Source organism: Lissotriton helveticus, chromosome 1_2, assembly GCF_964261635.1.
Source record: "Lissotriton helveticus chromosome 1_2, aLisHel1.1, whole genome shotgun sequence".
NCBI lineage: Eukaryota > Metazoa > Chordata > Amphibia > Caudata > Salamandridae > Lissotriton > Lissotriton helveticus.
The window spans coordinates 136,530,924-136,544,161 of record NC_136058.1 but is presented as its reverse complement, the minus strand read 5'-3'; the positions used below and the strand labels follow the sequence as shown (position 1 = coordinate 136,544,161).

At 44.8% G+C, this 13,238-nt stretch overlaps 1 long non-coding RNA gene across 1 annotated transcript in view; it reads right to left on the bottom strand.

Moving 5' to 3' along the window:
- Positions 1-13,238, bottom strand: part of LOC144807791 (uncharacterized) — a 67,524-nt gene that overhangs the window by 24,487 nt on the left and 29,799 nt on the right. Inside the window, exon 2 of the long non-coding RNA XR_013606448.1 lies at positions 986-1,091. This is a non-coding gene — a long non-coding RNA (uncharacterized LOC144807791). The remainder of the gene's footprint in view (positions 1-985; positions 1,092-13,238) is intronic.

Below are 13,238 nucleotides of genomic sequence, written 5' to 3'. Positions count from 1 at the left end.
CAGCAATTCTGTATCCCTTCAACTTTTTCAGAAAATAGTTCACCCGGGGTGACTAATTTTCAAATTAATTGGATTTTATCTTGGTCTGGTTTCTTGAAATTGCAGGTTAAATGCATGCAGCATGTCATGCTAAGGAGTTGACACAAGTCCCGAGTGCCCCGCCCTGATTCTGTGGTTCAGCTCCCACCTCCCCTCGGTGGGATGGGGCTGAAAGGGCAATACACTAATGGAAGGTCACTTGCCGTAAATATGGATTTTCCAAACTTGGCTGGGCCCATTATCTATTGCCACAGATCCATTTCCTCCACTTTGCCTCCATGTCCCATGCCATCCATACCCAGAACTCTTTATCATATTGCATATTGCACCCATATATCTGAACAATGACACACACCTTTCTGGGAATTTTTTGCAGTACATGCTTGCGAAAACCAAAAACGCTGCAGTCCAGTTCTCTATTGTGATCAGCACTCAAAGCTGTTTCGACAACTAGTGCTTCTCCTCCATGGAACATGCTTTAGCTCTGAGTTACCTGTGTAATACCTTCATCTTCTCCACATACTCCCCCTTCCATATCCACTACTTAGTTGCTAACACTAGGTGGGCGCCCAGAGGATTTGTCACCCCCATATTTGTTTACTGGCATATCTGGAGTTCTTTCCTTTCCTTAATCCCCATCTCTTGTCTGTCCCTCCTGTTCTCTCTTCCCTTCCAGTTTGTCTGACATTTTGTCCTGACCACTTTTGTCCCCTTCCAGTGTCACTGTCTGTGCTCTCTCCCCCTGCCCTCCCACTTTGTTTGATGTGCCTTGTGGCTCCCTGCTTTTCCCATCGATCGTTTGTACCCCTGTTCCTACCCCTGCATCTTTGACTTACAAATCTTTCCGTAGACTCACATCATGACTATACCAGTCCCCCTGCAACTACCCCAGTCGACATTCTTTTTACTCCCCCCTTCACTGCGACTGCACCTTCGTCACCCTTACTTGGCATTAAAGTTGGCCTCCACTCCTGTTCCAGCCGCCAAACCAATCGGGATGGGCCATCACCATGCACCGTAGAATCACATTCCATCCGATCCGTCACCTGTGCCTGCAAAACACAACTGACAACTGTGTTAACTGCACCACTCACCCCTTTGCCCCACATGCACAGCTCGGCCACCAACTTTTTTTTCCCTGCCCATGAGGATCGTCATCCACCACTTCACCTTCTTCCAAGCTCATTTCATCATAATCCCGTTGCATTGCCCCCTCCCTGATACTCATGTGCCCTGCCTGCAAAACACCCTGCATATCTTCTCCCTTGTATCCTGCACGCTGCTGTCTCCTTGTGATGTAATGACTGTGCCAGGAAGCCCTATTACACCCTGCTGACTGGAATTTTTCTTTGTGCCTGTCCACAATACACTCTTCCACCCTGGGAACCCCACCGATTTGTCGGGGCCAACGCACTGCAAAGATCACCCCAGACCTTCTTGAGGCAGTGGATGTACCCTCCCGAGCCATCATCTGGCTGGCCACCAAAGACTACCTTCTCTTCACCTCAGATTGGACAAGCCATCTCCAGCTCTCCTGAGCCATGTACTGTTGCCTGTAAGAGAAAGGAAGGTCTGTGTGTCAGGGTTAGTATCCGTGCCTGTCTGGCACATCTGCCCCATTGTGACTCCTCTGCATGACCCCTCCCCGCTCACCCCTCCCGTGTATCGCAGAACGGCCCCTGTTTGCGTCAGTGCCATACCCCTTTACCCGCCCTTGTGCCATAAGCTCTGAGCACCTGTTTGGCCATCGATCTGCTCCTTCAAAAACCCACCTGCCTACCCCCTGTAATGTTTCTTCCTCTCCCTTGCTCCACTGTACATCACTGCTAGCCCTTTCACTGGCAGTATCGGAGACAAGGGTTCCCTCCTGTCCTCACATGTTGTCTGTCACCCAGCGCGCACTACCTCCTGCCTGCCTTCTCTCTATCCCTCACATTTACTGCCCCTGGGAGTAACCACCACTCTGCCATGCCTTCCCCCAACCCGTCCACTTGGGTCCATACCCCCATTCCACTTCCACTGAGATAGTTATCTGGCCCCCCCACCCCTTTCCTGCTCTACCCCACCACCCTCCTTTCCCTCCTGCTCCCTCTGTCCGCTCCAAAATAAAAGCTGGTATGGCTGCTTTCCCTTCTTCCCTCCTCTGCGTTCTGCCCCTTGCCAACCTTCCTCCCCCTCAACCCCTTCTTTCCACCACCTGTTGATAGGGCCGGGGGCTGCCCAACCCTCTTCCACTCCTCCCTCCCTACCTTCCTCCCAACCATCTCCTTCCTCCTCTTTTCGCTCCTGCCAGTGCCTGGTGTCCACTCCTTTGACCTCTCCTACCTTCCATGCCACTTTCGTACCTTCCTCCAGGCAGTTTTGTTCCAGCGGCCACCTTATTATTGGGCCCAGCCCCTCCCACTGCCTCTGACCCCCTCCTTCTGCAATCTCTAGTAGGCTGCATCTCCTGCAGGCCCCGCTGCTCCTTGTCTCCCAAGCAAATTGTGACCTGCCATCATGGACACCAGGTCCGGACTGGGATCACAAACAAGCCCTGGCAATTAATTCCAACCGGCCGGGGGCTGGCAGGAACACTGCTGCTGCACTTTTGTTACTCGGGCTGATTTTGCAGCATTGCTTCAAAACTAGCCCCCAGTAACAAAACCGGCCCCCACTGGTCCAAAACCGGCCCCCATCCTTTCCGCCCACCAGGGAAACGCCCGGTGTATGCTACGGCCAGTCCGGCCCTGGAGGACTCGCCTCCTAGCTTGCCCGGGCCCCTCCTTTTCTTTTCACAAATAGTAAAGTGGGCCAGTGCACCGCATTACAGGCGCTGCGCTTGCCATGTAATCACCCTGATACTGCTCTCCTCCCTCTAGTACGCCCTCTCGCATCTACCTGTTAGCGCTTATGATCTGCCACACCGCCCGGCATCAAACAAGCCCTCTCTGGCTTGGCAACCCGCTAGCTGCCCGGTGCGGCACACATGTCATCACTCGCACTCCTGGGGCAATCAAATCAATGCGGCCTACCTCAGCTTTAATCCTAAAATGGCTGTATTTATGTTGGGCTGCCTACTAAAGACATATAGCCCAGAAAGAGACCATTTGCAGCCTGGGATATTCCGTTTAAACAAAATACCTGGGGGCACACCTCCCTTTTCATCGGCTGCCCAACAAAAATCATTGGACACAATCAAGCTATTATTTGCTGCTACAATAAATAAAGGAAAACATACATTGAGTTTCGCATACATAAATGACTAAGGTTGTCATTAGCACATCAGTTGAAAAGTATTCATTTATACATGGCACAAATATGAGTGCTTCTATACTAAATTTTCGTGGATAAATATGACAACATTCCAGTAACATTATTCATGCATCATTTCTGCATTATGTAAAAAAATAGATGTGTACGGCTCGAAAATGGCAAAAAGCTACTTTTTAAAGTCGATTATATTTTTATTTTACGCTATGAAAACATTTTTCCCCATTTATTTGACCAAATCAAACATTCGTCCAGTGATTTGAGCAGTGACTGATGCACTTCAACTCACGGTTTACTGCATATTTCGGAAGGAAAACTAAACTGAGCTAAAACTCCCATTTTTGGGGTAAAACTCTTCGAAGTCACTCTCCTTCTCACTTTCATTCTATGGATTCCTGTGTTAGTGACACTTACCTAAAGTGTGCATTATAACTTATTAAGTGCAGTTCTTTCCATGTACTTAACTGTTAAGTTATGAAAGTACAAAAAAGTCCAAGCTTGAACCAGACCTATGCGTTATGAATCTTCATTTAAGGACGAGTGTCCGCCTCTCTGAGTGTAATTTGAAATAAATGATGACCCCCTGCTCAAAACTGAGCTTGGATTGTGACATACCACATGTTTCAGAAGGCTGAGTTCAAAGAACTGTTTGCTTACTTGCTAAATTTTGACAGATGTTCAAACAGCCTCTTCTAGCCACCAGTCAAACATTGCATGCTGCCGGGAACTTGACAAATACTCACAAAAACAATTTACCCAAAGATGTTCTATTTGCGCGAGCTAAGCTACAAAGTGCTACTCTGTCATTCACAGTATTGCACCAGCACATCAACAGCGACCAATAGGCCCTAAAGACTGACCTATGGAAAAATATACAAGGCCCCAGGCATAGCTTTAGAATGGGTAGGCAAGTTTGCACCTAAACAAAATATGACTTTCACTTCTTTTTTGTTGTTATGTAAGGGTTGTTACACGTCAATCAGGGTTCAACTGGGTCTTACCTATCTATACATGCCTAGTTTTATTGTATAGATTTTTTTACGAGAATGGGAAGGTGTCATAGAAGATAACTTTTTACAAAGTTGGGTGGTCATGAGGCGTGGGGGAATTATGTGCATTGAATATGTTTTCTCTGAATCACCATGACTATGAATAAATAAGCACGAGTGGATTTCGAATTTTAAATGGTGGTTAGACTGTCAGAATCATGCCTCTGATCTTGCTGTAGGGCAAACCTCACGTTTCCAATTTTTTTTTTTTTTATGTTTGAAAGCTTTATTAAAGTAAATAATCAGTACAGCAAGGTGACATCAGCATAAATAAATGAGGAAGAGGAAATATGAGGAGATAATCATAATAAAGCCGATGGCACAAATGAGGGACAAAGCATTTTGAATTTTAAGAGAAGGGGGGAGGGGGGATGAGAAAAAACCTATTAATAAGTCATAAATGGAAAAATTGCAATAATCATAAACAGCAATCACAATAAAGTACAGTAAATGCACAAATAACAGCAAATACATGGCCTAAGGGCATTAGAGAAAATATACATGAAGCTAATAAAAACAGCATAAGTGAAAGATTAAGGAATGTACTTATAAGCAGGAGTACAAGTTCTCAAGGGGGTTTAAAATTGGCAGAGGAGAACGTAGAGGGTTTCTTTTTGGCAGATTGATCCAAATGGAGAGTAAGGGGTAACCAGTACAAATCAACATTACGAGAGGGTTTGCAAGAGGCTGCAAAGGCAACGTCGAGCCTATGGGAGTGACAAAGTAAGTTCCACCAACATATTATGGAAAGTTTGGTTAGAGACTTCCAATTAGAAGAAATGTGTTGGAGTGCAAGGGCAAGCATGAGGGCTAGGAGACCACGTGAGTGTGGAGGGAGGTCAAGAGATTCTGAAAGACTCCCCAGAAATACCAAAGAGGCTGAGAAAGGGATAGAGAGGTGAAAGATATGAGAAATCCGAGTCCACACCTGTGTCCAAAAAAGACGAACTGAAGGGCAGAGAAAGAAAAGATGAAAGGAATCCGCATTGGTAGCATTGCAGGTCCAGCAATTAGCACTAGAAGAGGAGAGAAAGCGAGACAGGGAGAGGGGAGAAAGGTAGAGTCTATGATAGAAGAAAAAGAGGGATTGAGTAAGAGAGGCATTGCGGGAAGTTTTCAGAGATTTAGCCCAGACTTTATCCCAAAGACAAATCGGCCATGTGGAAACTAGATCTTTTTCCCAAGAGAGTTCCAGTTTTGATTTGGGGCGATCAGGGTCAGGAGCAGAGAAATATCTGTAGATAAGAGAGGCCTTAGGAACATTGGATAGAAGTGTAAGTAGAGAAGAGGATGATGAGGGTGAGATGCCCGATTCAAGAGAGTAGTACCGGTCAAGAACAGTTTCCATAAGAATGAAGTATTTCTTTGCAAAGGAGGAAGGACAGTGGAAGAAGGACTGAAATTGAAGAAAGGAACGAGGAGATAAACCATCGAAAAGATGGTGGACCCAGATAATACCCTTCGACCTCCAGGTAGGCCAGGCAATGGGTCTGTTTCGTATGAGAATGAGTGAATTATACCAGATGGGTAATAACAGAAAGGATTCACGAGAAATAGGGGCAGTTGATACCAAGGGTCGTAAAAGAGAGGAAGTGTGCCTAAATAAAGGGGGGATAAGACATGGAGCTTTAGCGGTAAAATGGAGAACTTCCTGAAATGAATAAGGGAGTAACAGGTCACGTTCAACAGAAAGCCAAAGAGGTGAAAAAAGGGAAATGTCCTGTGACAACCAACGAGATGCTTGACGGAGGGAAAAGGATTTGTGGTAAAGACGGAAATCCGGGAAATTAGTTCCACCATTAATTTTGGGTTTACGAAGGAATGAGAGTGATATTCGTGCTTTTTTCTGTTTCCAGAGGAACTTGGACAAAACAGAGTCAATACGACGAAAGTAAAGAGCCGGGATATGGATAGGGAGCATGGAAAGTAAATAAATTAAGATTGGGGCAATCATCATTTTGATGGAGTCAAGACGACCCCACCAAGAGAGGAAAAGGGGATTCCAGGAGGAAAGTAGAGCATCTATCCTAGATATAACTGCGTTCATGTTAAGCTGGACAGAAGATGAAATAGAGTTGGAAAAAAGGACACCAAGATATTTTATTTTCTTACTATTCCAAGCGAAACCAGTGGAAGAAAAGAAGTGTGGAAGGCAGAATTTAGTTAAGGGAAGAATCTCCGTCTTATCCGAATTTATTTTATAACCGGAGACCAAAGAAAAGTTCTCAAATTCAGCTAATAAGGAAGGGACCGAGGTAGTAGGGTCAGAAATAAATAGAAGTATGTCATCAGCATATGCAGATAATTTAAGTTGGTGGGGTCCGTACGGAAAGCCAGAGATGGAAGGATTATTGCGAATGGAGGTCAAAAAGGGTTCAAGAGCCAGGATAAACAAAAGAGGGGAAAGAGGACAACCCTGGTGGACACCGCGTTTAAGTGTAAAGGGTGAAGTAAGTTTACCATTGACTAAAACAGTTGCTTTGGGCATAGAATAGATTAAGGAAATATAGGAAATGAATTTCGGGCCAAAACCATGCCACTTCAGTGAAGCTATCAAGAAGGACCAATCAACTCGGTCAAAAGCCTTTTCAGCATCAACTGAGATGGCTGCAAGAGGGATAGATAGGGAGGAGGCTTTACTAAGGACATTGAGGAGTAGTCTGGAGTTGTCCGAAGTGAGGCGACCTTTAACAAAGCCACATTGCTCCTTCCCTATGAGGTGTGGCATAAGGGGATCAAGGCGAAGAGCTAGAAGTTTAGCAAACAGTTTATAATCTACGTTGACTAAAGATATTGGCCGATAATTTTTACAAAATTTAGGATCCCGTCCTTCTTTAGGGATGAGGCATATAGTAGCGTCTTGGAAGGAGCCTTGAGCCAGGCCGTCGGAACAAAAAGACTGAAAAAGGAGGAGAAGATGAGGTAAGAGAATGTCGGAAAAATGCAGATAAAATTCAACCGGGAAGCCATCGGGGCCGGGGGTCTTGCCTTTGGTGAGAGACGTCAACGCAGTGGACAATTCAGAGAGGCTAAGGTCAGAGTCTAGAGTAGAAAAGTTGAGCTGGGAGGTATCAGGCGAAGGTAAACGATCAAAGTATGATTGAAGAAGATCTGGAGTAGGGGGATTTTCAGGGGAATATAAAGATTCATAGAAAGATTGAAATTGTTCCAAAATGTCTTTGTCTGTATGTAAAAGAGTGTTAGAAGGGGAATAAATAGAATCAATAATAGTTCGTTCTTTTCGTGATTTTAGATAGTTAGCAAGCAGTTTACCTGATTTGTTACGACCGCCATAGTAACGAGCACTACTTCGGAGGAGATAGGAAGAGGCTGAATCTGTAGTGAGTTTGTTAAAGGCAATTTTAGATCGAAGAAGTTCAGGAGACATCTGATTTGGAGAGGAGGTATAAAATTGGTGTTCTAGTGACTTAATATGTGTTAGGGCGACCTTGCGTTTTTGAAGGAATGCTTTCTTTTTTTGGAGACAAAGTCGATAATGAAGCCGCGGGCCGTGGCTTTAAAGGAATCCCAAAGGATATGCAGAGGGGTGTCAGGGGTAGAGTTGATTTGGAAAAATTCTGAGGTGAAAGAGCGAAAGGAGGAAGAGAAAAGAGGATCAGTGAGAAGAGAGGAGTTAAAACGCCAACGAGAGGATTTAAGAGCAGGAGGAAGAAGATCAAAGATAGTAATAATAGGAGCATGATCAGAAATGACAATAGGTTCAATGGAAGAGGAGAGAAGGTTTTGAGATAAGGAGGAAGAGAGGAAGATGTAATCCAGGCGGGAAAAGGAAGCATGTGGGGGAGAGAAAAAGGAAAAATCTATGGTTTCTGGGTGTGTGATCCTCCATGAGTCTACGAGATGAACCTGAGAGATAGTATCAAGGAACTGCTTGTGGGGCTTGTGAGGGGTGAAACGAACAGAAGACATACGGTCTAAAAAGGGGTCAACAATCTGGTTACAGTCTCTGCCTAGTAAAAAGGAATCATCTTTGTATTGGATACATTTTGCTGTGATCGAGGGCCAAAAGGAAGAGTCAAAGCATGTAGGACCATAAAAATTCAATAAAGTAATCGGGATAGCATTGATAAGTAATTTAACTAAAACCCAACGACCCTCTTCATCCTTCTCCTCAAGGAGTACTTTACATTTGAGACGTTTGTGAACTAGGATAGCAACACCATTCTTTTTATGAGAGGCAGGTGAAAAGAAAACATTGCCCACCCAAAGTCTTTTTAGTTTCAAAGATTCAGCATCAGAAAGATGGGTTTCTTGAATGAGGACAATATCAGGGTTGTAAGAGGAGAGGTGGGAAAGTACTCTCTGCCGCTTAATAGGATGATTAAATCCTTTCACATTCCATGAAATAACTTTAAATATGAAAACGCATAAAACTGTTCAAAAACAACAGGTGCAAAAATATACTGTACATGCAATAAATCAAATCAGAGAGGGTAAAAATTATCACAACTATTGGAGGAGTAGAATGAAAAATAGGTGGGAGCAGGAGAGAAAGGGAGAAGGGGGGGAATAGAAGAAGGTAGAGAGAAGAGGTATAGCAAAGGGGGGAAATGAAAGAAAAGTAAGAAAGTCTAGAAGACAGTACAAATCCAGAAGGATGACTGTAAAAAACATACCTGGAAGGGGGATACACAAAGGGAAGTGGGGAGGTGGTGATGCGTAACAAGACGGGTAGACCAGGGCCAGAGGTACAACCGCACCGAGACCTCACAAAGGTACAGAGGGTGAAACATGATGATGAGGGAGACGATCAAAAACAAAGCTGCATAAGGGGAGAAAAGTAACGATTAATACATTGTGATTAAAGACATGGTAATATACATGACAAACACTACAAATAATAATGATAACAATAGTAAACAATCATAGCAGAAGGAGGGAGAAGATAAAAAGCCAAGGAGAACATGTTTCGAGAGAAGGATAAAGAAAGGGAAGAAGAATTTGCAACAGGGAGCCTGAAGTAAGCGAAGAAACATGAAAGGGAGAGAAGAAAAATGAGAAAAATGGAGAAAAACCGTACAAAACAGTAAGAGGTGCAAGAACATCAGCACAACAAAACAAGAAAGAGACATCTAGAGATCATATGCATGAGTAACGCAACATTGGTTAGCCACTGTTAGAAGGAGAGGATTCCATTCCATCGTTGTTGTGCAGAAGAAGGAAATTACGAAGTTCGCCAGGATCTTGAAAGGACCAGGATTTGTTTTGATAAGTAACTCTGAAGGTGCAAGGGTGGAATAGACCATAACGAGCTCCCAGAGAATGGAGAGATGGTCGGAGAGCTAGAAATTCTTTACGCCTAGAAGCTGTGGCATTGGAAACATCTTGAGATAAGTAGACCCGTTGACCCTGCCAAGACAGTTGTCGCTTGGACCTAGCTGCAGATAGAATGGACAGTAAGTCTGTGAATTTCAAGAAAAGGATGATGACACCTCTAGGTTTCGTAAAGGTGGTTGAACGTGATCCCAGTCTATGTGCTCTCTGAATGCTGATAGATGTAGAAGGTGGCATATCCAAAAGTTTCGGCAAGAAGGAGGTGAAGAAGGTAACTGGGTCATCACCCTCAATAGTTTCGGCCAAACCATAAACACGAAGGTTGTTTCTCCTATTTCGATTTTCCAAATCCTCTGTGTGATGTTGTAAAGATAGGACAGTCTTTTCTAAAGCTTCAATGCGTTGTGTGTTGGAATGGACCTCCGGAATTTGCTGTTCTATAGAGGAAATACGAGTATCCATGACCTCCCACTTGTCTTTCAAAAGTTGCATATCTCTACTTGTTTCCTCAATGAATGGGCGCAAGGCGCGGATTTCTTCTAAAATTAAGTCCATAGAATGCGATGGAGGAGGTGATTCCGATGAGAGAGAGTCTTGCTTTGGCCTCTTGTTAGATGACGCTGCAGCAGGAGGTGATTTAGTTGATGGTGGTGATTTATTTAATGGCAAGTGGCTCGATGAAGAGCGTTGAGAGGAGGAGGTCGCCATCTTGGGGGGTTGTGGTGAGGGACCCAAGTTAGAAGAGTTCACAGAAGAAGATGCAGAAGGACGAAACACAAACTTGGGTTTGCGTAGATTCACCATAAAAGAGACCAGGCCAGAGAAGTATAGATGACCAAAGTGCTAATGTAAAAGATATTGACCACTGAAGGCAAGAGAGCAACGGGCCACCTATATTACGTTGGAACACTCCCTCTAGAACGTTCTGCACAAGACCGGTAGTGAGACACTACCAGACAATAAAATTTTGAAATGCGGGACAGTTTACACCAGCTTCGCCACAGCACGCACCGGCCATTGAACTGTGCTTTATAGGAGAAACTACTGCGTTGAAGGAGACATGCGAGTGACTGTGAATAACTTCAAACAAGAAAATCACCCAGAAGTATCTTGAAAGAAACTGTAGCTCCGTTCTAACGAGTCAGTTTGCCGGTAGAAGCAATAAAATGGTTCACTGACGAGTTGACCTGAAAGGCTTCATTACCAGCATAGGACTGCATTCAGTTTGGAGGAGAGAGGAGGAGAAATAAAACATCATCTGCACATATTTGAATAAACCAGCCAGATGACTATGCAATTCAATTCCTGTCAGATGGTGACTACGACTTAATTCTGCCAGCATAAACGAGTGGAAAGCCTCAGGGGCATACACCGTAGTATTAAGCCTGGGACAATAAAGCACGTTGCAACAGCTCCGTTCCGAAAAACAATGAGGCAGAAGGCATTGAAAGTCACAAAGAAAGCATGAGAGACTTCTAAATTGCGAAAAACTAAAAGTCGTGATCTCCACAGCAGGCGCGGGAACTCGAAAATGGTGGCTGCATATCTCCAAATAGGCAACGCGTGAGCGCTTCAACAAGAGGCTGCAAGGCACCAATAACCTCAAAAAAACGGCCTCAAAGGCTCACCTGCATGATGATGTGGCAGAAGACAGCGTTGGCGCGGTGAGCACTGTGGCAGGAATTGGGAGAGGCAAAGTTCGTCAAAGGAACCGCCAGAGCCGAGGCAGCAGACAAAATGGCGGTTCCGTGCGTCTCAGAACTTCAATCCGACAAAGAAGCGTCAGAACATGTCGGGAAAGGCTGCAGAAGGGCTCCGACTGTTCAGGGCATGCTCCGGTGGTAGAAACTGCTGATATTCATCGAAGACGGTCGTCCTCACCGTCGGAAAATTACAGGGAGGTGCTGCGGTACGGAGGAGCTCTTCGCCTAGCCGTCCATCTTGCGCGGCACCTAAGCCACGCCCCCACGTTTCCAATTTTTAAACCCCTTAAAGTCTGTGCTTTTACCTTTTGGCATTTGTTGGGCCAGAAAAGTTCTCTGCATTGTAAAAGTCGTGTACCCCTGACCTGAGTGCCAAAATGTACTGTTGTTTGGATCCCGGATATTGATTTTTAATAATAAGGAAGCACTGATCATACGTGTGAGCCATGACATACACCTGTCTCACGGATTGCAGTCTCTTTGGACTGGGACAGGCACCCATAGTGCTACCCTCGTAGTGCTGAAAGGCTATGAAGGTGCTAGTGGCAACATACCATGTAGTGATCAGTAGGAGTGAACAGGTCCTTTTTACCCTGTGTAATTAAAGAGAGACATACATGCTCACTCACCTTTTTAAAGTTCCACTGCTGTGTGCCCAATTCACCCTTGGCCTACACCAGATAGATGTAGAGTGATGTGTAGTGCAGAAGTAGTGACTCACACTGGATGCATGTGTGCCTGTATTGTACAGGGTTAGAGCAGCACTGTTTAGTATATGTGTGGTTAGTGCATGTCCAGGATGTATGTATGCCTGCAAGGAATGCATTAAATGAGTGATGTAGTGCTGTGCAGTGTGTGTCCAAGGAAAGTATGTGTAGGGTGTATGTGTGCTTGAGAGAAGTCTTGTGCAGCAGTCACATGGTGAGTGTGTGTGCTGACAGAGTGTGTATTTATAAGCAGCGCTCCCTGCTGCAATACAGAAAGGCTGCAATTCTGAACAGTGCAGTCACATTGAATGAGTGTGCTGAATTTATGTGGGTCTGTAATGGCACAATACATCGAGGTACCAGTACTCAAGGGTCTGTGTGCTGTGAAAGTACACTTAGTGCAAGTGTGCCTGCAATGGTACATTACATGGAGGAACCTGGTTTCTATTTTGGGAAGCCCAGGCCTGCCTGGCTAGTGAAGGCATTAGAAGTAGATTAATCCCCTTGGACAGATTTGTGTATTGTGGTATTCCTTTGAGTTGGGTTGGACACACACTATAGGAAGGGAGGAAGAGACTCACCATTTACCCTTCAAAAGGGTTGTTAGACCTGACATCCTTGGTGTGGTTAACACTGACTTTTTACCTTCTGACCTCCTGTTTTGCTGGCTTCATTTTTGATGGCTTTAAGATTCTGAGCACTTTACCACTACTAATCAGTGCTAAAGTGCATGTGCTCTGGCCTCTAAACATGGTAACATTGGCGTATCCACAATTGGCATATGTAATGCACTTATAAGTCCCTAGTAAAGTGCACTATATGTGCCCCAGGCCTGTAAATGAAATGCTACAAGTGAGCCTGTAGCACTGATTCCGCCACCCACCTCAGAAGCACTTTAAACATGTCTCAGGCCTGCCACTGCAGAGCATGTTGTTGCAGTTCTAATCCGGCATTTCGACCTGGCAAGTACATCTACTTGTTAGGCCCAAACCTTCTGTTTTATTAAACTTAAGTCACCACTAACGTAGGCCCTAGTCATCCCTGAGGGCAGGGTGCAGTGTATTTAAAAAGTAAGACGTGTAATTTTAAGTTTTACATGTCCTGGTAGTGAAAATTATTACATTCATTTTTCACTACTGCAAGGCCTATCGCTCCTACAGGTTAGCATTGGGATTTCCAATTGGGAAAAGATA